The sequence below is a fragment of the Taudactylus pleione genome, unplaced genomic scaffold (assembly GCF_031769625.1).
Source record: "Taudactylus pleione unplaced genomic scaffold, aTauple2 ptg000114l, whole genome shotgun sequence".
NCBI classification, from domain to species: domain Eukaryota; kingdom Metazoa; phylum Chordata; class Amphibia; order Anura; family Myobatrachidae; genus Taudactylus; species Taudactylus pleione.
The window spans coordinates 2,731,359-2,752,085 of NW_028284516.1; the positions used below are offsets into that span (position 1 = coordinate 2,731,359).

The window sequence follows — 20,727 nt, forward strand, 5'->3', positions numbered from 1 at the left end:
TTCCTGCCTGTATGCGTGACCCTTCCTGCCTGTGTGTGTGTATGTGAGACCCTTCCTGCCTGTATGTGTGACCCTTCCTGTCTGTATGTACTGTATATGACCCCTCCTGTCTGTATGTACTGTATATGTGTGACCCTTCCTGCCTGTATGACCCTTCTTGTCTATATGTATGTGTGTGTATGTATGTGACCCTGCCTGCATGTGTGTGTATGTATGTGACCCTGTCTGTATGTGTGTAATCGCTATTGCAATCGCAGTTGCGATCACTAGTTTATCAGGCCCGAAGTTTCCTGCACGCAATGTGGATGCAATGCTGAACTGACCCAGAAGTATACATATACACAACCGTAGCAAGACACTTCTGCACCCTCCTCTTTTTCTCTTGTTGAAGTTACAAACAGGATAAGTATTATGGTACTTGTACTGTTTTTCACAGTAGCCACTAACCGTGGAAAAAACTTATTTATTTTATCTGAAAAACAAAAGATATTGTAATAAACACATAATTCACACTAATAAATAGTAATAACTAGGTGACACTATCCGGGCTGACGCCTAATATAACCCCCTGAGCCAGTGCCTCTTGCAGTGCTATAACAGTGCCTGACGATCTGAGTCTCCATCTGACCCGTCCCGTTCTCTGTACACACATCGATCAGGGTCACAATCTGCAACGTGTCCCTGCAGCTCAGCCACCCAAGGCCACGCCCCCCCGCAGGGCGCACCCATAGCCTGTCCCACAGGAGAGGATGAGCTGAGGCCGAGCCCCCCGCAGGGCGGCAACCATAGACTGTCCCATTGGGAGATGGTGAGCTGAGGCCACGCCCACCGCAGGCCGCATCACGGCTACCGGGCGCTTTACAGGCAGCCGCAGAGCAAGAGGAGGAGGAGCGGAGGGGGCACACATTCGGAGAGACTAGGTAGGGAACAGGGCAGGCCAGAGGCGGCAGCAGGAGACACTGACAGCCGGCACATGCCGGAGCTCTGACCTCCCCAGCTGGGTGCTCTGCAGTCTGCACACTGCCCGCCCTCCTTATATACTGTATCTTACTGTCTGCTTGTAGCTGTGCAGCAGGGTGACTCCTGTGCAGCAGCACCACTCTCTGATACTGCTGCTGCAGAACCTCGCTTTGTCTAGTCCAGCTGCTGCAGCACTTCTCTTTGCCCCAGCTTCTGCAGCATCTATCTGTGCCCTGGTTGTTGCAGCACCTCTCTCTGCCCTGGCTGCTGCAGCACCTCTCTCTGCCCTGGCTGCTGTCACACCTCTATGTACATCAGATGCTGCGGCACCTCTCTCTGCCCTGGCTGCTGCAGTGCCTCTGTGTACATCAGATGCTGCAGCACCTCTCGCTGAACCCTTAGGCTGCTGCAGCACTGCTGTCCCTTTGCCTCAGCTGCTTCGGCACAGCTCTTTGCCCCAGCAGATATATACAGTATATATATATATATATATATATATATATATATATATATATATAGTGTGGGTGGCGGCGGCACTCCAAATAAACAATACTTAGGGTACAAAGACCTCTATTTGCTTCAACGTTTCAGTCCTTATGGACTTTCTATAAGGACTGATACGTTGAAGCAAATAGAGGTCTTTGTACCCTAAATATTGTTTATTTGGAGTGTCGCCGCCACCTGCACCTATTGTATCCATTTAATGCGGAGGGCACCCGCTATACTGATCGACAGAGGAAGAGTGCCGAGCCTGTGCTGATAGAGATAGATAGATAGAGAGATAGATATATTTCTAATATATTAAAAAAATATAGAAAAACCTTTGCTATCGGCGCTAACAATAACATACTGCAAATCTATGTGTGTGCAGCAAATAAAACAAAGGGGATTTTGTCATGAATTGAACAAAGCATATAAGCCGGCAGCCCAGCGTCACGGGACCCCCTTCTTTTTCTGCAGATCTCTACACTAGCATATATGCCCAGCACACCATTACATTGCAGTTAAATGTACTCACCTCCTAGATGCAGAGGGACACATCTATACATGGGCTGTCTGTGAGCCACACCCAACGCTGCTGGTACTATGTATGATATGGGTAAAACTGAGCGTGGGCTTATTTCTTATATCATTTTTTTTTTAATAGATTGTGTTGATTTGGTACTAATTTACATTAGCTAAGTAGTTACTTTATACTGTAGCTGCGCTCTTAGATATCCTTGGGAACCACCACTTTGGAAGGGTGTGGTGAGCGGGAAGACCAATCGGAAGCCATTATCTCTGATGACACCTTTTCTGCGGTTGTATTCTCTGCAGCATCTGATAGGCTTTTATTTTGGCTGCAACTATAAGACGCATTACGGAGCCCTGGTAAAAAAATAAAAATAAAATGTTGTGAGGGGAGCACTGTGCAGGGTTAAGTTCCATGTGTTCCTTTTGGCAGAACAGGGCCATTATCTGACCTGTTGCACCTGATCTAGGTATGGAAAATTGCCCTTTTTAAACTCTTAATAGCTGTAGTTAGAGCTTAGATATTTTTTCTGTCACAAAGTACTAATAGCAATTTAGTTTGAGTGATTTAGTAAAAATAATGTGCAGAACTGCATAAAAAAATACTGTGTATGCACCCTATGGCTCATATGTAATGGCCTGCGAATTGCAGGAACCGGCGCCATTCCAGTGACTTAACCAACAGATTTAAAGCCGCAATAATTTCAAAGGCAAATACAACCTGCCGCTTTAAAATTATTGGCTAAATTGACGGACTCCCGCCGTATGTTGAACTCACAGGCTATTACACACGGGCCTCTTTGTTTTATGTTATATGCGTAAAATGTTGAGCAAAGCAATTTTGCAACTTTTAGGTAAGATGCTTTCATAAGAGTGAATAATACTTATCGTATTTGCATACACTTCGAAAGAATGATCAGTTTTGCAGTGTACAAACTAGAGTGAGATATGAAGTAATCTGCAAGATCCCCTCTGGTTTCAGGGTGCAGCGCAAACAGCCATTAGTTACAAATTCAACACTGAAAATATTGGCACTGTTATGTTGACTGTACAATGCCCACACGGTAGTAATGTGACTTAGCATGTTAATCATGCCAGCATTATAAATATAAACATGTTGGTAAAGCATTGTGCTGTCCACACTTTGACTGTTGACAATTTATACTAAACCCTTGTAAACCTCTATATGAGAGCAATGTATCTTAAAAAATATAAAGGGTACATTATAGGGTAATTCATTTAGGTGCAGGTCGCCTTGCACATCATTTTTTAACATGGGTAATGTGCCTGAGACCAGTTTAATTAGAAGACCTGTGATGAGAATCGTGCCTGGGAGAAAAGGGTTGCTCGCTCAAAGGAGTTGGCTTAAGCAAGGCATTCGATGTGAAACGCGTTCCACATTCATTATGTCCTATTATTTTCAACTTGTTTTCTCTTAACCATTCACGTTATATAACAGACTAGTTGGCAACAGGGAAAGGAGGCCATTAGGTGCGCCCACAAAAGGCAATTTTAGTGAGATTACTACTGACACACATTGAATACTCCTTTTATGGTTGTTGCTCTGATTAGGAAGCCAACTCCGATCACAAGGCTTATTTAGTTATATTACACTACTCCTTCTATCTATCGCTTAGGTCTTCTCCATAGTTTCTGTATTCTGTCTTGTGTATCTAGTGTAGGCAGAGCTGTATTCTGTTTTGTGTGTCTAGTGCAGGCAGAGCTGTATTCTGTCTTGTGTATCTAGTGCAGGCAGAGCTGTATTCTGTCTTGTGTGTCTAGTGCAGGCAGAGCTGTATTCTGTCTTGTGTGTCTAGTGCAGGCAGAGCTGTATTCTGTCTTGTGTGTCTAGTGCAGGCAGAGCTGTATTCTGTCTTGTGTGTCTAGTGCAGGCAGAGCTGTATTCTGTCTTGTGTGTCTAGTGCAGGCAGAGCTGTATTCTGTTTTGTGTGTCTAGTGCAGGCAGAGCTGTATTGTGTCTAGTGCAGGCAGAGCTGTATTCTGTCTTGTGTGTCTAGTGCAGGCAGAGCTGTATTCTGTCTTGTGTGTCTAGTGCAGGCAGAGCTGTATTCTGTCTTGTGTGTCTAGTGCAGGCAGAGCTGTATTCTGTCTTGTGTGTCTAGTGCAGGCAGAGCTGTATTCTGTCTTGTGTGTCTAGTGCAGGCAGAGCTGTATTCTGTCTTGTGTGTCTAGTGCAGGCAGAGCTGTATTCTGTCTTGTGTGTCTAGTGCAGGCAGAGCTGTATTCTGTCTTGTGTGTCTAGTGCAGGCAGAGCTGTATTCTGTTTTGTGTGTCTAGTGCAGGCAGGGCTGTAATTAGACTTTCTGGTGCCCTGGACCATAAAGAGTATTGGCGCCCCCCTATTTTTCTCACAGGGTCATAGGATGTGTGCCCAAAAAAGGGGTGTGGCCTCATGGGCAAGGGCCGGGACGAATCTGATTTGCTCCGTACGATGATGAAGTGCTACCGATTCCATTGTAACTACTGTTATCCAGGTGTCACTGCCAAGAGAATGTGACTGAAGGCAGAGCCATAACTAGACTCTTTGGTGCCCTGTGCCAGAGAGAGCATTAGCGCCACCCCTCCCATTTTGTAAATAGGGTCATAAGATAGTGCACCTGAAAAAGGGCCATGGCCTCATGGGTAAGGGCCAGGGAAGATATAAGGGAGGCCAGGAGATGCTGGGGATAACAGTAGCGGAAGCTACAAGTGAGAATGATAATAAACAGGAAAATTGACAGGTCCAAACAGTGCCCCCTGCCCTGCGGTGCCCTGTGCCATGGCACTGGTCTCACTACCCTAGTTATGGCCCTGACCTGAAGGTGCTTGGGGAGGTGGCCAGATGGAGGGGGAGTCAGCCAGGGAGGAGATATGGGTGGACAGGAGATTCCGGGGATAATGTAAGTGGAAGCTGCAAGTGAGAATGATTATAAACAGAAAATTGACAGGTCCAAATAGAGCCCCCCTGCGGTGCCCTGTACGGTGGTATATGTTGCAGCACCCTGAGTGCTGGTGTATTCAACATGAGGCCCTCCAGCATGACTGTGGCAGGGCATGCTGGAATGTATAGTTTCATAGCAGCTGGAGGTCCTTATGTTGAATACCCTTGGTCAAGCGGGTAAGTTTTTATGGTGCATACACACGGTCAGATTTTTCTTCAGATCTGAACGATAACGATTTAAAAAATCGTTCATATCTGAAGGAAAATCTGACATGTATGAACGAGGCGCGTTCCCGATGGTCAGATAACGATATCTGACATCTGATGTGTTTGCAGTCAGATTTGGACGATGCCATTCATTTTAATGCAGTCAAAAATCGTTCATAGTTCAAATCGTTCAGATCGTTCATCTGACAAATCTGACTGTGTGTATGCTCCATTAGTCTGCGTAACACTGTATAAGAGAATATAGAAGGCCACTCAGACATACTTCAGTGTTTCATTGCTTACATAGTATAGTGTTCAAGAGTGATACATTGTTTTTGAAGTACAATTATTGGATTATGGCATCATTCTTTTTCACCGAGACATCTTGCTATCTGGTTAGACAATATCCTCTTAAATCTGAGAGATTCCCGGAGACTGTAAAAGGGATCTGACCGAGGATATGTTGTATCTCTTACCTAACAGTGGCAAATCCCTGATAATTGTCTTCAAGATTCTAAAATTCCCTCTCACACCTACAAATGCTGCTTTATGGTGAGCTATAGCTCTGGGTCCTATTAATTATTAATGGATGCATTAACCACAGAGCAGATTTATCATATATATGAGTAGATTTAGGATTTAATTCCTTTGGAAGGGCCCTAAAAATACAATAAAGTCCTACATAAAAGACATTTTTAAAATAAGCATGAGAGAATAATTGTACACATAAGCCTTTACTGCACTCTTTATCTAATATACCTATTTTTATTATAACTAGAAATTGTATATTACTGGTTTTATAAGTTAGAGTATAAGTTGTGATTAATTTTTAACAATATATAAAAAAAAGTTGTATTTCTTTAACCTAAATATTAAACAAATATTCACTGGGAAAAACCTATTTTCTCCTTTTTTTTTGTACATTGTAAATACGTTTACATAATCACACATTAATAACAGCATGGGAGGGGTTGGGTACGGGATCCTGGCGGTCAGAATACCGACAGCGGCTTCCCGACAGTGAAGCTTGCTACACCCTGTCAGATTTTTTTGATCGGTACGGGGAATGGGGCGATTTTTTTTTTTTGGAAATGAAAAGCCTCAATATCTGTGATACACTTTTTTTTTTGTTTTTTTACTCGAAGCTACGGCTTTTCCACTGCACCACACTCATTTTGCATATGTCCGCCCACACGGAGGATGACATAGTGACTGGAGTACATAGAGAATATAAGTAGAATATTGAGAATGCACATACACTGCTCCATATCGGAAAATTGAGGCAGAGATTTTCATTCTTGACCGACAGATCGGATAACGGAAGGAATTCATTTGTGTTTTCTAACCGTTTTATCGGTGAAACGCTAAAACGATTGTTCATATACACTATACAATAAAAGAGGGCAATTATACAATTAGTGTGCTGATTCACGAATAATTGGTTGGTGTGTGGCTAGCTTCAGAATCCCGACGCCTGCAGGTAAGACCCCTTTCCTGCAGCCCAACCCTAACCTTCCCCCGCCGTAGCCTAACCTTATCTTCCCACAGCCTAACCCTAACCCTAACCCTCTCCCCTAGTGCCTAACCCTAGCTCTAAATCTAACCCTTCCGTTAATCCTAATACTTTCGGGATGCCGGCAGTCAGAATTCTGACCATCAGGATGGTAACTACATCCCTGTGAGTGATTATGGGCCTCATTCAACAAAGGAGACCACGTAGAGCCATCATAGAATGATTGACAGGCAGTCGATATTTGGGGGTGGTGATGGGGCGGAGCAATGTTGGTCTGTCAGGGAACAAGCGTATTAGCCTACTGCACGCTGTGAGCTTTATTCAGAGGCGGCCGTACGGTCTACAACCGCACGGCCGCCTCGATGTTTGGCCAGTGCGCATGCGCACGAGGGAGCCGGCTCCTTCGTGCGCATGCGTGAGACCCGCTACGACCGACAGCGACGGTTGTAGCGGGTCTCTTTCCAAAGGGGGCGAGCTGTCGATGTTGATTGACAGCTCGCCCCGTTTGGAAGGCGGGCCGGGGGGGTGGCAGCCCAAACGGAGGCGTTCCCATGGGAACGCCTGCCGTTTGGGGGAGGCCCCACTGACATCACTAGTGATGTCAGTGGAGAGCTTCCGGCTCTGACAGAGCCAGAAGCTCTCCGGGGCTTACAACAAATGAGACCCTACCCTAGGGTCTCGTCGTAAGCCCCGATGGTCGCGATGGTCAATGACCATCGCGACCATCACCCTAGCGGTCGTTAGAGCTGTGGGTGTAAACCCACAGCCTAACGACCGAAACAGAGGCGGACGGTCAGGATGCAAGCGGCCGCCCAGTTTCTGAGTGACTGCTTGCATCCTCCGACCGCCTCTGAATGAGGGCCTGTGTGTGAACTCTGCTGTTGTTAGACAGTCACTCTCCTCTTAGGGATATGACCGGTCAATCCGGGACCACGAGGATCTTTATAGATTCTTTTTTGGAATGGTGAATGAAAGAATACTGCTGCTTGTTCCCTGACAGACCAACATTGCTCCGTGGAGCGGAGGGAAACGCTTCCGAAAGGGCCAGATAAAGCCGACCCATTCCCCGGATTACTCCCACACGGTAATTATACACATGGCTCAGGACTGAACTTTTATTCTCTCCTACTTGTATACTTCGGGTAATACCCGTATCCACATCGGTGGAAGCAATAGCAATACAAAAAACTTTCTTAGCAACTTGTGGCTTACACAAAGGACTGCATTGTTATTATTTTTATATGGACATTTTAATATGTATTCTGATGGTTATTTATGCATCTATCATCGCTTTTATAATTTAATGTTGCAATAAATGTATTTAACTATATAGTACAACTGTGTAGGAAGCACTTAATTGTTTTTATGTACAAGCGCTGTTTTCAGTCGCCTTTTATATTGGTTGTTAGAATTAAAATGCACAATTTTCCTCCTTCATCATTCTCAGAATTTTTAAATTCTGAAAAAAAAAAGCCGTCCAGGGGCTTAAGCGAAAACCTATGTTAGCCTTGATCTGGAAAGAAAACCAAGGGTGTGATTCAGTTCAACACGATTGATGCAAATTGTTGTTCTGGAATGGGAAATCGCATCCATCCACATCGCAAGTTTCCCTCGCACCCCATAGAGGTGTGCAGTGTTGGGAGTACCATCATTTGCCGATGTGTGCTCAATGTAACCAGTGCCGGATTAAACCCTGTGGTGACCCCTAGGCAGTCGAAATCTCAGGGCCCCCCTCGCAAATGATCTCCTAATACGTTTTTAATTTTACCAACCAATCATTTTAATAAACCGTATGTAGGTTGCACTGACATTTTTTTACAAACTGACACTTGACAGAAGATGAGTATTTTTAGAGATAAACTGTAATGTGAATCTGTTGTCTATGGTTTATGTATTTTAGGTTGTTAATGGGTAGATTACATTAATACAGTATTTTCTCTATAGAGTCTTTAATGTAAAGTTTTAGTTTCTATGAGTTGATTGATTTTTTTCTATCTTTCGGAAACAAGTTAAGAAAGCTTGATTGTAATTTTCTTTCAAGATCAAATCAATATTCTTTTGATCCGTTGTCGCGGGGCCCCTAAAAGGCGCGGGCCCCATAGGCCAGTGCCTACTCTGCCTATTTAGCACTGAGCTTAACACATCGCCAGTAATTGAGTCCCCTGCTAAATGTCACATTCTTTGAACCCTCATATGCAACCTACATTTACCTGTACATATATGATATATTAAACTATGATTAGTATAATACTTGTAACCCTAGGGACCTTTTAGTCTCCTGCTCGCAAACCTGATTCTTATAATATTTACACATGTCTGAAGGTCTAGGTAGAGCCTAAATACACACACAACGATTTTGTTACCAACGATTTTCTGAACGATTTTATGAACTATTTTCTGTCAGATTTTTTAAAGTGTAATGAACAATTTTTTGAACTACAAACGATTTTTGTAACTTCCCTTAATGAAAATCGTTCTGTTGGTCAGTCAGAATAAACTACAAACGGAAAATCGCATGAACGATAATCGTTCATTGTCATAACTCAAACTGAACGATTTTTTCAACGATTGAACGATAAAGACGTCGCTATAGTTAAATTGTTCAAAAAATCGTTACGTGTGTACGCACCTTTAGGCATAGCTTTGGTAAGAAGAGATTTCCAAGTCATGAGCTAAATTGTAAAACTATTTTACATTACAGCACAAGTCATCGTAATCCGTCATAAGGAGACATGGATCATAAGGATTAAATCTGTCTCACCTGTAGTAATGCTTACACTGCAGGTGGTAATATATGAATGGGTAATGTCTCACCCAACATAATTTAAAACGGAGGATCCCAGTCCTTACAGATTGTTGCTCAAGTCCATCCTAAATTCTGAGAGCTTTCACCCAAGGCCGGTGCTAGGGTGTTCGGCATCCCACTGCAAACTATAAATTTGTGCCCTCCTCACCTCCTGGTAGAAACAGGCAGCTGCCAGCTGTCTACCTTTCTCTCACTCACTGTTTGGTGGGTCCTACTCCTGGCGTTCCGGTGCATAGCTGAGGCAACTCCTCTTTTTAGGCACAGCACACCAGACACAGAGAGACCCAGTGTGGGCGCGCATTGTGACGTCATCGTGTATGTTGCGCGTGTAAACTTCCAGGCAACATGCTATTGCTGGTAGTGGCGCTGTTTCTAATAACTAAACAAGGCTGGGGAACGTACTAACACCTCGCTCTTAGGGTCGTGTAATGCCGGGCAATGAAATCCGTTCCTGACTGGGCAGCCGCGGACATAAATTACATTTAAATTCAGGCGGATCTGCGATTTGGCTAATGGGTGGTCCGGAGTCGGGCCCACCCATTAGCCAGATCGCCATTCCGCCTGAATTTAAATATTTATGTCCACGGCCGCCCGGACCACCCCTGCCCTGCCCATGACAGGCAGCAAGTACAGCTGTAAACGTGCTCAGAAAACAAGCAACAGGGAGGGCGCCTCTCCAGCCCTGCACCCCCCTACAATGCTTACACCGCGGACTGCATTGTACCGGCCCTGCCTTCACCATATGAAAGTACAGCATAAGGCAGGAGGCTGATCTATAAAACTTTGTGCCAGTTCCAATCAATGACCTGCTCTCAGTCTTCCTGTAGCCAATGGGCAAATATACCGCTCTTCCCCTGGTTAGACAGGGCTTTCTTGGAGTACATTAGTGAGGAGTATAATGATGATTTGTCAGCATAGGTGCTACCTATTTCTACTTGTTTTTTTTTAATAGCCATTTTAAAGGTGATGTAGTCAGGAAGCCGGCGGTCAAAATGATGACTTCCCGACACTGAAAGCCCAGCATGGGACTAAAGATAGGCGTCGAAATACCGATGCCCGGCATACAGAACGTAGGTAAGCCGGGCATCTTGAGCTGTTAGACGCAGACGGGAGGGTTAGGTTTAGGGACTCCCGGGGGGACTTAGGGTTAGGCACTAGGGGGGAGGGTTAGGTTTAGGGTGCGGGAAGGGGGGGTTAGGTTTAGGCATCCCTGGGGGCAGGTTAGGCACTAGGGGGGAGGTTAGGGTTAGGCACCACGAAGGGAGGGGTTAGGGGGGGGAGAGGGGTAGGGTTAGGGTGCTTACCTCCCCTGTCGGGATCTTCATCTGCCGGCCTTCTGGCGTCGGGATTTCATATTACATACTCAACCCTTTTAAAAACGGCTAGAAAACCAGATCTAGATACAGTTAAATATCTAAGGATCTATAAAGGGAAACGTAACCCCATTTGGGATTGTCTTATGCATAACTCCTATTGTGCCGTACCCTTGAATCAACCAGACATTCAGCATGTTAATACTAATGAAATGTGGACATGGTGAGAATGTTGATAATGTGGTTCTCAGGTGAGTCTAATCCTAACCCTCAGCCTAATATTAATGTCCACATTTTGAGAATATCAACATTTCATGTGCCGTGTCCATGCCAACATTTTACATTTGCGATATCGACATTTTAAGCATAACGGTCCTCACTCTAATGGCATATATGTAACAGTCCTTCTCTAGCCCTAGAAGGGGGTGACAACATTGTGTTTGTGTGCAATAAGTCGTATTCTTCTCACCAACACAATGCCTCCACCTAGACAATGTGTGTGAGGAGCGATATTGGACGGGCCTGGCTGGGGGCCGACATCGGTAAGTGTATATACACTTGACGATGTCGGCCACGACGAACGATGGCAGGGAGCGGGGCCATGCTGTATTGGTAGCATGGCATCGTTACCGATATCCCCAGATTGAGCTGCATGTTCAGCCGACAGGGGATATCGTTAATGACCCGTGGGAGCACGCATCATTGATGGTTCACTGCATACACACTGAACGATATGAACGATATATCGTTGAATGATATCGTTATCATCCATATCGTTCATAAATTTTGTCTAGTGTGTACGCGGCTTAAGACTTTGCTTGTGCGAGTATGGGAATCCTCTTCCACCAGGTGTGACTCTGGGACATACTTGTACCTGATACAAGGTCCACTAGCACAAACCACATGACACAGCAAGTTCCACAACTGTACAAATGTGGTATTTATTTAAGGGTAACGGAAAGGGAGAAGAAACTATGGTACTCAGTGACGTAACTAGGCGATTTGGTGCCCAGGGCAAGGGAATAAACTGCGCCCCCCTAATTACCCCATGTGCCTGACAACCTGGTGGTCTAGGTAGGAATTCATGTTATAGCCTACCTGTCCTCAGCAGCAGTCTTCTGCCGCTGGCCTGTCCTGGCCAGCGGCACCGCCGCCGGATCTCTTCCTTCTTGAGCCCAGCATCTTCTGGCCTCTTCCAGGGCCGCTGGAGCTCTTCCCGCGACATCTGGCTCCTCCGCCTGCCGCCGCCGCCGTCAAGCTGACTAATCTGCCCAGTGGGGTCTGATGTCAGACGCTGTGGGTGGAGCCAGTGACCTCTTTCTATTGGCTGCTAGTCTGCAAGCCATAATTGGCTCGCAGTCAGCGCCAAATTCAAATGGGCGCCAGTCCGCGAGCAGTACCCAGCTCGCAGCCGACACTAAATGTCACCCTGACCTGGGCACAATCTGGTGAGATGTGTCCTCTCACCGCACTGCAGGAATTCCAGCTCTAGGATCAACACTTGATCCCAGCACTGGATGTTGCAGAGGGGGGCTATGCCGGGGCGCCCAGGGCAAGGTGCCTCACACGCACCCCCCTGGTTACGGTAAATCAAAAGGAAAGATAGCATAAAGAGTTTGGCAATTATCACACACTCCACATAATTTGCTCTGAACACTCCCCCACTTTGAACGAACAACACATTAGCTGTACCCTTACTTCCCCTATAGAGGACAAACACCCCAGGTTTTCTATAGCAGCATGGGACAATGACTCACGTTCCCTACAGTCCTACCACACTGCAGCACAGCACGACTCTTAGGGGTATATTTACTAAAGTGAGAGTTTTTAGAAGTGGAGATGTTGCCCATAGCAACCAATCAGATTCTACTTAACACTTAACTAGCACCTTCTAAAAGATAATAGCTAGAATCTGGTTGCTATGGGCAACGTCTCCACTTATAATTACTCTCACTTTAGTAAATATACCCCTTATTGTAAGAACGTCAGTCTGGATATTCACAATATTTGGTCTCTCATCTCTCCCATGTTAGTTTTGTCTTTTTAAATTATTGCTGCTTTAAATTTAGCGGTTAAATCGCTAAAATGGCGCCTGTGCCTGCAACTCGCAGGTGATTACATTTGGGCCTAATTCTATGCAGGGCTAGTGAAGTGTTTATTATTTTGGAAATGAATACACCAGCGCTCTGCAATTGTGCAGCTACCAACACGTTCACATATCCTATGCGCAATATGAATGTCTGCACTTTCTTGTCTTAATCTATCCGTTATTTCTCTCCCTCCCTTGTAGTAATTTGTTTGTCCTGTCTGTGCAGAAACACTAAACTATAAAGACTTTCTTATTTGCTGCACAGCAGGAGGTAAACGCCTCTAGCAATAGAGAACATCAAAAAAAAAAATCTTGCACTATGCAATAACAATAAATAATATGTAGAGTATTTATGGTTATGTGGAAGACGTGCACTATAGGCTTATGGGTGCACTATGTGGCCGGTTTAAGTTTGCTTTTTGTATTGGCATTTCTAATCACAGACAAAAACAATGTCATTTAATTTAGACCCTCCGCAGTGTCTGTGCAGCTTCAACCACTTGCCTGGCATGGCCACATCAGATGCAACCATGCCAGGCTGGGCTTTCCCTTACACAGTGGCATCTGATGCGATCGTGTCAGAGGAGCTAGTTTTCCAGCAGCTGCTGGTATACAGAAGGGGGGCGAGTCTAAAAGGATTGCCCACCCGCAGCTTCCGGAGGAAGAGCTGTCCTTTGCGATTGTAATCGCATTTCTATGTACATGCGGGCGTTATTAAGGTTGCTATGTACCCGATAAGTGGCACGATGTACCGCATCCATGATGCTTAGTACATCCCGCCCATGGGCTGATAGTGTAGGGAGTGTAATCACCTACTCTGGCTGCACCCGTCTCAGTATAGGCCTTTGAACATTTTCATCCCCAGGCTCATGTGGCCCTTAATCGGGAAGCAATCGGGAAGCCGACTGCCTATATACCGGCAGCCGGCTTCCCGGCGGTCTTATCCCGGCAAGGGTGAAATGCCGGGCGTCTAGATGTAGACGCCCGCATTTCGCCGACGCCGGGAGACCGGCGCCCGGCATCACGATCGTAGTGATGCCGGGCGCCGCGAGCGGACAGCCGCGGGGGGGGGAGGGTTAGGTTTAGGGCTCCCGGGGGGGACTTAAGGTTAGGCACCCCCCGGGAGGGTTAGGGTTAGGCTAGGGGGAGGGAGGGTTAGGGTTAGGCACCCCCGGGGGGGCTTATGGCTAAGCACCCCCCCGGGGGACTTAGGTTTAGGCAGCGGGGAAGGGGGTGGTTAGGGTTAGGCACTTGGGAAGTTAGAGTTAGGCACCCCTAAGGAGGGTTAGGGGGGTTAGGTTAGTGGATACTTACCTATCCACGATCGGGATTTCCAGCGCTGTAGGGCTTCCGCTGCGTCGCACTCTGCTCCTGTCGGGCTGCCGCTGACGGGAATCGAACCATGCGGCCGGCGGTATATTATACCCATTCCCCTTAATCCGACCCTGTCCTCCTGGAACCCTAACAATGCGTATTTTAAAGGTATCCGCAGTGATAATTAGTACCACCTCTACATTTATTGTGTTAGTCAATTAACACCAGGGGAGTATCTATAATGGGTACAGGGTGTGCGGGGCACACGGGCTCCTGGGTCCAGGGGGGGCCCCGCACCGCACACTCTGCACCTATAGTATTACTTACCTCTCCGGAGTCTCACATCAGTGCGGGGGTCCGGCGCTGTAAAAACGACTGGAAAATGGCCGCCGCGGCCATTTTCCCGGTGACCTGCGCATACTCTATAGACTCTGGGCTCACTCTAGTCTATAACTCCGGCGCTGCCGGCTGCCGGACAGAAAGGAGGAGTATCGAAAACTGCACACTGGCCCCCTCCTCTCTAGAAACGCCCCTGATTAACACACCTATGCTCCAGCTAGGTGATGTGAACAACATGCACTGTTAAGCTGGGTACACACTACAACAACAGACCAATCCACCTTCCTAGTAGCCGATTGGTAAGCTATACACACTTACCAATCGGCCTCTCGATATGTCTGGCCTGACTTCACAACTGGCCCGCACAGTTGAGATGTCAGTGTCGACAGTCCCTGCAGCAAGTGTATGGGCGATACATACAGCCAGATGCACCAATATATCTTTCAGATGTATCGGCATCGGCTGTGCTGCAGGGCCGGCCTGATATGTCTGTGAACACACCCACCGATGCACTTACGATATATCGTTTGTCGATCAAATGAACTATATATATTGACAATTGTGTACCCAGCATTAGCATTCCATGAGGATCGGCTTTGAGAAACATTAATCTTAGTATAAAACCATTTCTTTGTTAATGAAGATGTTAGGTTACTGTACATTCCTCCAGATGATGTTGCAGAATTCTATATATGCCAATTTTATTTTAAAAAATTTTGTGTGCAGGCAAAAATAATATTTGAAGACTGAATAATAAATAAGTCATCGGCAAATGTAGGTTTTGTGACATTTGAGCAATTATTAAATTCGTTTTTGTTTTTTTAATGAATCTCTACATAGTAGGGGAGCTTCAGATCCAGTACAGAAGTGAAAGCGTTAGAACTGCTATGTTGGCTTCTATTATCTGAAAGGGAGGGGATTGAACAACGTTCTTAAATAATGTGGAAAACCCTCTCTAACTCTTACACCATTCTTCTTTTGTTTTTTTTCAATAGTGGTTTATGGATCATTCTTTTCTTATAACCTGCGTTTAGAAAAGTAACACAATTTAGGTAAGTGCTTTAATTCTCTTTAATGTGTCTCAAATGTGTTGTAAACTGTCTAAGGCATCTGTGAGCTCTGATAAACAACAAGTTTAAACTTTTCCAAGACTTAGACAAACTCTAGAATTTATTGTGTTCATATTTTTTTTAAGCATAGATTGCCAGGGAGAACATATGCCGACCAAATTTTAGATATATATATATATATATATTTTTTTAAATCAGATCTGGCATGTAACATCAGCACTCATTTAACATTGTAATATAATGTTTTAGCATATGTTAAAAACAAAAAAAATATATACACAAATTAACTTTCCTTTAGTTTAGTAGAGAAATTTTTGTTTTTGTCAATATGACCCTTTTTGTTAATTAATTGTGTAGTATTTGTTGGAAATGATGTGTGTGCGGTTGTTGTTACTGCAGAGTTATGTAGGCACACCAATGGTTGACTCAAACTATGAACAACCCAGTTACTTAACCAGTTGTGTTGGTTTATTGAAGTATAGTAGGTATAGCCGTACTCCCTATTATATGCACAGTGGTAATGGAGCGGAGCAGGGCTCTTTACAGCTCAGCAGCTGCTGAGTGTATGCTGCAAATGGTTAGGGGTGCTGGAACAGCTTAAAATGCAGGTATTAACCAGGTTCTTTCATAGGACCTAAGTAGGAGGCTTCTGTCTCTAGAGCAGTAACTCTCGGCGCCCCTTTCTGTCTCCCTCGTTACTCTACACAGCGAAAAAACAAGCTGGCCCCTGCACATGCTCAGTAGTGATCAAAGTGGCCATCTTAGGGCAGGGTATGAAGCCTCGAGGTAGCAGAGAAAGCTTGGAGTCTGGGCAGTAAAGCACTCCTCTTTCAACAGTATTTGGCATGGTATGATTTCTAAATTTTTACGGTCACTGAGAAAAAACTAGACTGGAAATACAAATGTTATTCTTCATAGAAGGCAATATGAACAGTGGTCTATATGTCATGTTAGATTGCGGAGTTATTTAAAAATGGTAGTTACCCTTTTTATATTATTTGAAAATCATAACCATACTTGCCGACAGTTGCTGGTGGAAGGTGTTGGGGGCGTGGCCGGATGGGTTGCGTTATTAAGCCGCATCCTGCGAGACAATTTACAGCGAAAGGCGCATATTTAAATAAGGGGATGGAGACAAATGACACAATTCTCATAGAATCGCGTCATTAGGTCACGCCCCCTACTCGCGGACCCGCCGGTCTGCAGGAAAACTCTCCTTATTCTGCCCATTTCACTAGGAAGTGCCTACCCTTCCGGGGGTGCAGTGGGTTACCCGAAAAATCACGAGGGTAGGCATGTATGATTATATCCCTTGTAATCTTTACACTGTCCATGTATATTTTTGTAATTTCTTCTTGGGCGGGGAGCAAAAAATATGTTATTATGGCGGTGCTAATGTATTATATGCTAACACCTTATCGTAACGTTGTGTTTATATTTGCTATTTTCACATTAGGGGGGCATATCTTTATCTCTATGCAGCTCCACCCATAAGAATTATGGGTCTCCTGAGAAATTTTGATCCTGGAACCCCCTCTCCATGAGTTTCAAAAAGTTTTATCTCACAACCTATAAAGTTTAGAACAATTTTAATTTGTTTTGGGGGGATGGATAAAGCAAACAAATGAAATGAAACATAAGTACATTTGGACATACAGAAGACAAAAAAAAATATATGATGGGAAAAATAAAATTGGTAAACACTATATAATAGAGACCTACGAACTGGTGAAGGTGCAACATCGTAGTAATACGTATTCGTTGTCCATAATTGGATCACTGCAGGATAACTGATAATGAATGCCAGTCCTAAGTGCTGAAAAGACCAATGTAAAAATGTACCGATCACACAGTCCCGAGTAAATTAGCTGTTGCTCTCGGCAGTTTGTCTTCATTATCCTCTGGGCGTGGGTCGGCAAATAGATCTATAAACTGTTAGGGGCCTTCAGTCCAGAACACCAGTATCCAGTTCCCCAGTATGCGTCATATGTTGCAGTCAAACTGGCTGTCTGGGGTGGGTCAACCCAGGTACGATCCCTAGGGGTATATTTAAGAAGCGGTGTCTTTTATTAAAACCCGCAGCTTCTTGGTGTGTTTGAGCTCAAAATTTAGAGCTGTACTAACACAAAGTGCAAAGACTGGCGTGCTTTCCATTTAATATTAGGGATAATAATAATGAAAAATAGGAAGTTCCTTCAGGGTTCCTCTTTTGACGTCCTATAACGTTGGGATCACATAAATTGCCAGACATCATCAATTACGGTACAAAGATGGCATTTGAAAAAACATAGGTGGATACTCCTACTCGCCCTTTGTGTTTTAATAAAGCGCCTTGTACATTTATTTAAATCCCCAATGTCTGTCGGTTATTAGTAACATAAATAGCTCCAGGTAGATACTTTTAAAAAGTATGTACAAAATAGCGTTTAAAAAAATAAAATACTTCCTTAAATTTTTTTTTTTCAAACACAAAGGTAATACGCTATAATAAAAACAGTATAAGGAAATCAAATGAGAGTAACAATCAAGCTACGCGTTTCATGAACCTCTATCTGCTGCCACAGCTATAAATGAGAAGTGTTGCTTATAAATGCGCCATGTAGCTCGTTTAAGACGCGTTTCCTAAAAGCCACAAGATCCAATTGTGTGCAGCTCTAAATCAGTACCTATATCTTATGTCTGCACCAGGGGCGCAGAGAGAAGAGGAAAGGATACTAATTACCCAGACCTGGGCTTGTTAGTGGGGCCGGATACCACCCCCTCCCTCTTACCTGTCAGCAGCCCAGCACACGCTGGGCTGATCGCACCCACCCCTGGATTTACACCGGGGTGAAAGGCTCACAACAGCCCCATCCCCGGTGCTACAAATAGGGTTTTTTTTAAAAAAAAATTCTAAGTTCACGACCCCTCATGAGTAATGGGGACTGGGATGACTCTTAACGGTCCTGGTCTGGACTGTATCTGTTTATGCACTTTCTAAGGCACTGTGGATCCCTTGTGGCGCCATGTACATAATGGATTATCATAATTGGAGACCCAAGCATTCAATGCATGCATCTACATGTACTTTGAACAGATTTAATGCAATGATCAACAATGTGTTGACAGGTTTATTTATTATACACACAAAAAAAAACCCTGTGCAGACATACAGAGGTGTCCTCCTACATCTAGACTCCTTGCCCGTTAAACAGCCCTTCTAAGCACCATGCAGTGGCGTGATTCTGTAGCGCTGAGCGTCTTTTCGTGTGACCATTTAATTTCAAATGTCTTATTCGCACAGTGATGTGAATAGGACGCACAAGCAGCTTCTGGCGATTAAAATGATATGCGGCATGCCTATATTCTGTGTGCCACTGCGGGTGTATCTGCATGCAAAACGCTACACTGTAATGCAGCATTTCACATTCAGATACCCCCGCACTGGCACTCAGAATGTAGGCATGCCGCATATCATTATAATCAGCAGAAGCTGCTTGTGCATCCTATTGATTGGTGAATACAGGTATATTTTTAATACTGTACTGTATGGATTTTCAAAATGCTTGGATTAATTCTGGTAACCTTTCATACAACTGCTGTACAAACTTCTGCTCAAACTGGAGACAATCCTGCAAAGATGAGCTTTTTGGTTTTGCCATTATTTGTATGGAAGAGTCATGTAGTTCATTTCCTGAGGTAAATTTTTACTCTTCTGTACACATGTAATGGGGGCATTCTATAAAAGTGGAACAGGCTGATGGAGTTATGTGAAGTATATGAAAAATGCAGAGCAGAATTTGCTGTATACTTTCTGAAAAACATAAAGTCTTCGGCATCACACTGGCGCATTACCAGCTTCAGAGGCTCTTATCCCTAATATTCATAGAGGATTTTGGCTGAAAAAGCCATGCGTTTCTATAGCTCGCAACTAATAATGAGCACTTAAAACGCACAGTGCAATAGGACCTGCTCAGTATAATGGGCTTCAGATGGAGAGCGTTAAAGTTGAGTGCCTCAGACATTTGTCCCAAACACCACTGTTAGCCATTTTGAAATAAATAATATTGAGCAACTACACACTGTGCTTTAAACCTGTAGTGAATAAAAGCCCCAGTGTGACAACATCCTTAGTTGTAAAAGGTGTTTTTTTTTTTTCTGAAAATGCTGCTAATTAAGGGCCTGATTCACAGATGGACAGAATTGCAGAGTCGCACACAAGAGGTTGTGCAAGTCCGCCCATCTCCGATGCAAATGCAGAAAGAGGTGTCAGACACCACCTTGCTGTATTTGCGATCCCAGCACTGCAAACGAAGTTGCATGCTGGGATCACCATTGCGACCGATCGTTGCTCCTGTGGCCAGGCTGCGGGAGCTGAAGCAATTAGAGCTCGTGGACCGGCAGCCAATCAGCAGTGGCGGCTCCTGATCGGATGCTGGTCCGCGAGCTCCGATTGGCTCACAACCGGCGCCAGATTCAAATTGCGACGACTTTGTCTGTCCATGTCTGCTGCTGCCTGTCGGTGTGCCAGCTGTAATCAGCTGGCGTCCCGGCACCAAATCCACACCTGCTGGCTGCTGATGGCACACAGTGGGAGGCGAGAGGCATAATGTTTAAGGGGCATTACTGTGTGGCATCATGTGTAAGGGGTACTACTATTGTGTGGAATAATGTGTTACATGGGGCACTACTACTATGTGGCATAATTTGTAAAGGGCATTAATGTGTGGTATAATGTATAAGGGGCACTACTACATGGCTTAATGTTTATAAGAGGTACTAATGTGTGCAATAACCTGAATGGGCTTTGTATGGCATAACATAATTGGGCTCTGTGTTTTAGTACGCATGCGCAAACCAGTCATTGTGGTCAAAAATCGTGTGCTCGCAAAATAGCGAATGCCTGCTAATTTGAGTGACAGAATGAGGCATTTGTGGGTGGTAACAGGGGAAGGTGCTTGAAAACGGGGAGTGGAGATCCGAACGCAGGCATGCCAAACGGTCAAAACGGGCGTTTTAAGGGTGTGCATAATTAACATAGCAGCGTCATCGAACACGTCACTTGGCTGTCTTTTAGCCAGAACTGGTCGCATGATTGCGGTAGGAAAATCCAACCACAAGCACTGCGAGCAGTTCATACGCCTTTCGATGTACTTGATTAATCAAATAAATAGCGGAGATGACA

At 44.8% G+C, this 20,727-nt stretch overlaps 1 protein-coding gene across 1 annotated transcript in view; it reads left to right on the forward strand.

Annotated features, from left to right (window-relative positions):
- The first annotated feature begins 768 nt into the window (after positions 1 to 768).
- Positions 769 to 20,727, forward strand: part of TRIQK (triple QxxK/R motif containing) — a 113,434-nt gene continuing 93,475 nt past the window's right edge. The window contains exons 1-2 of the mRNA XM_088471504.1: positions 769 to 920; positions 15,489 to 15,545. The gene's annotated coding sequence lies outside the window, so the exon portion shown is untranslated. The remainder of the gene's footprint in view (positions 921 to 15,488; positions 15,546 to 20,727) is intronic.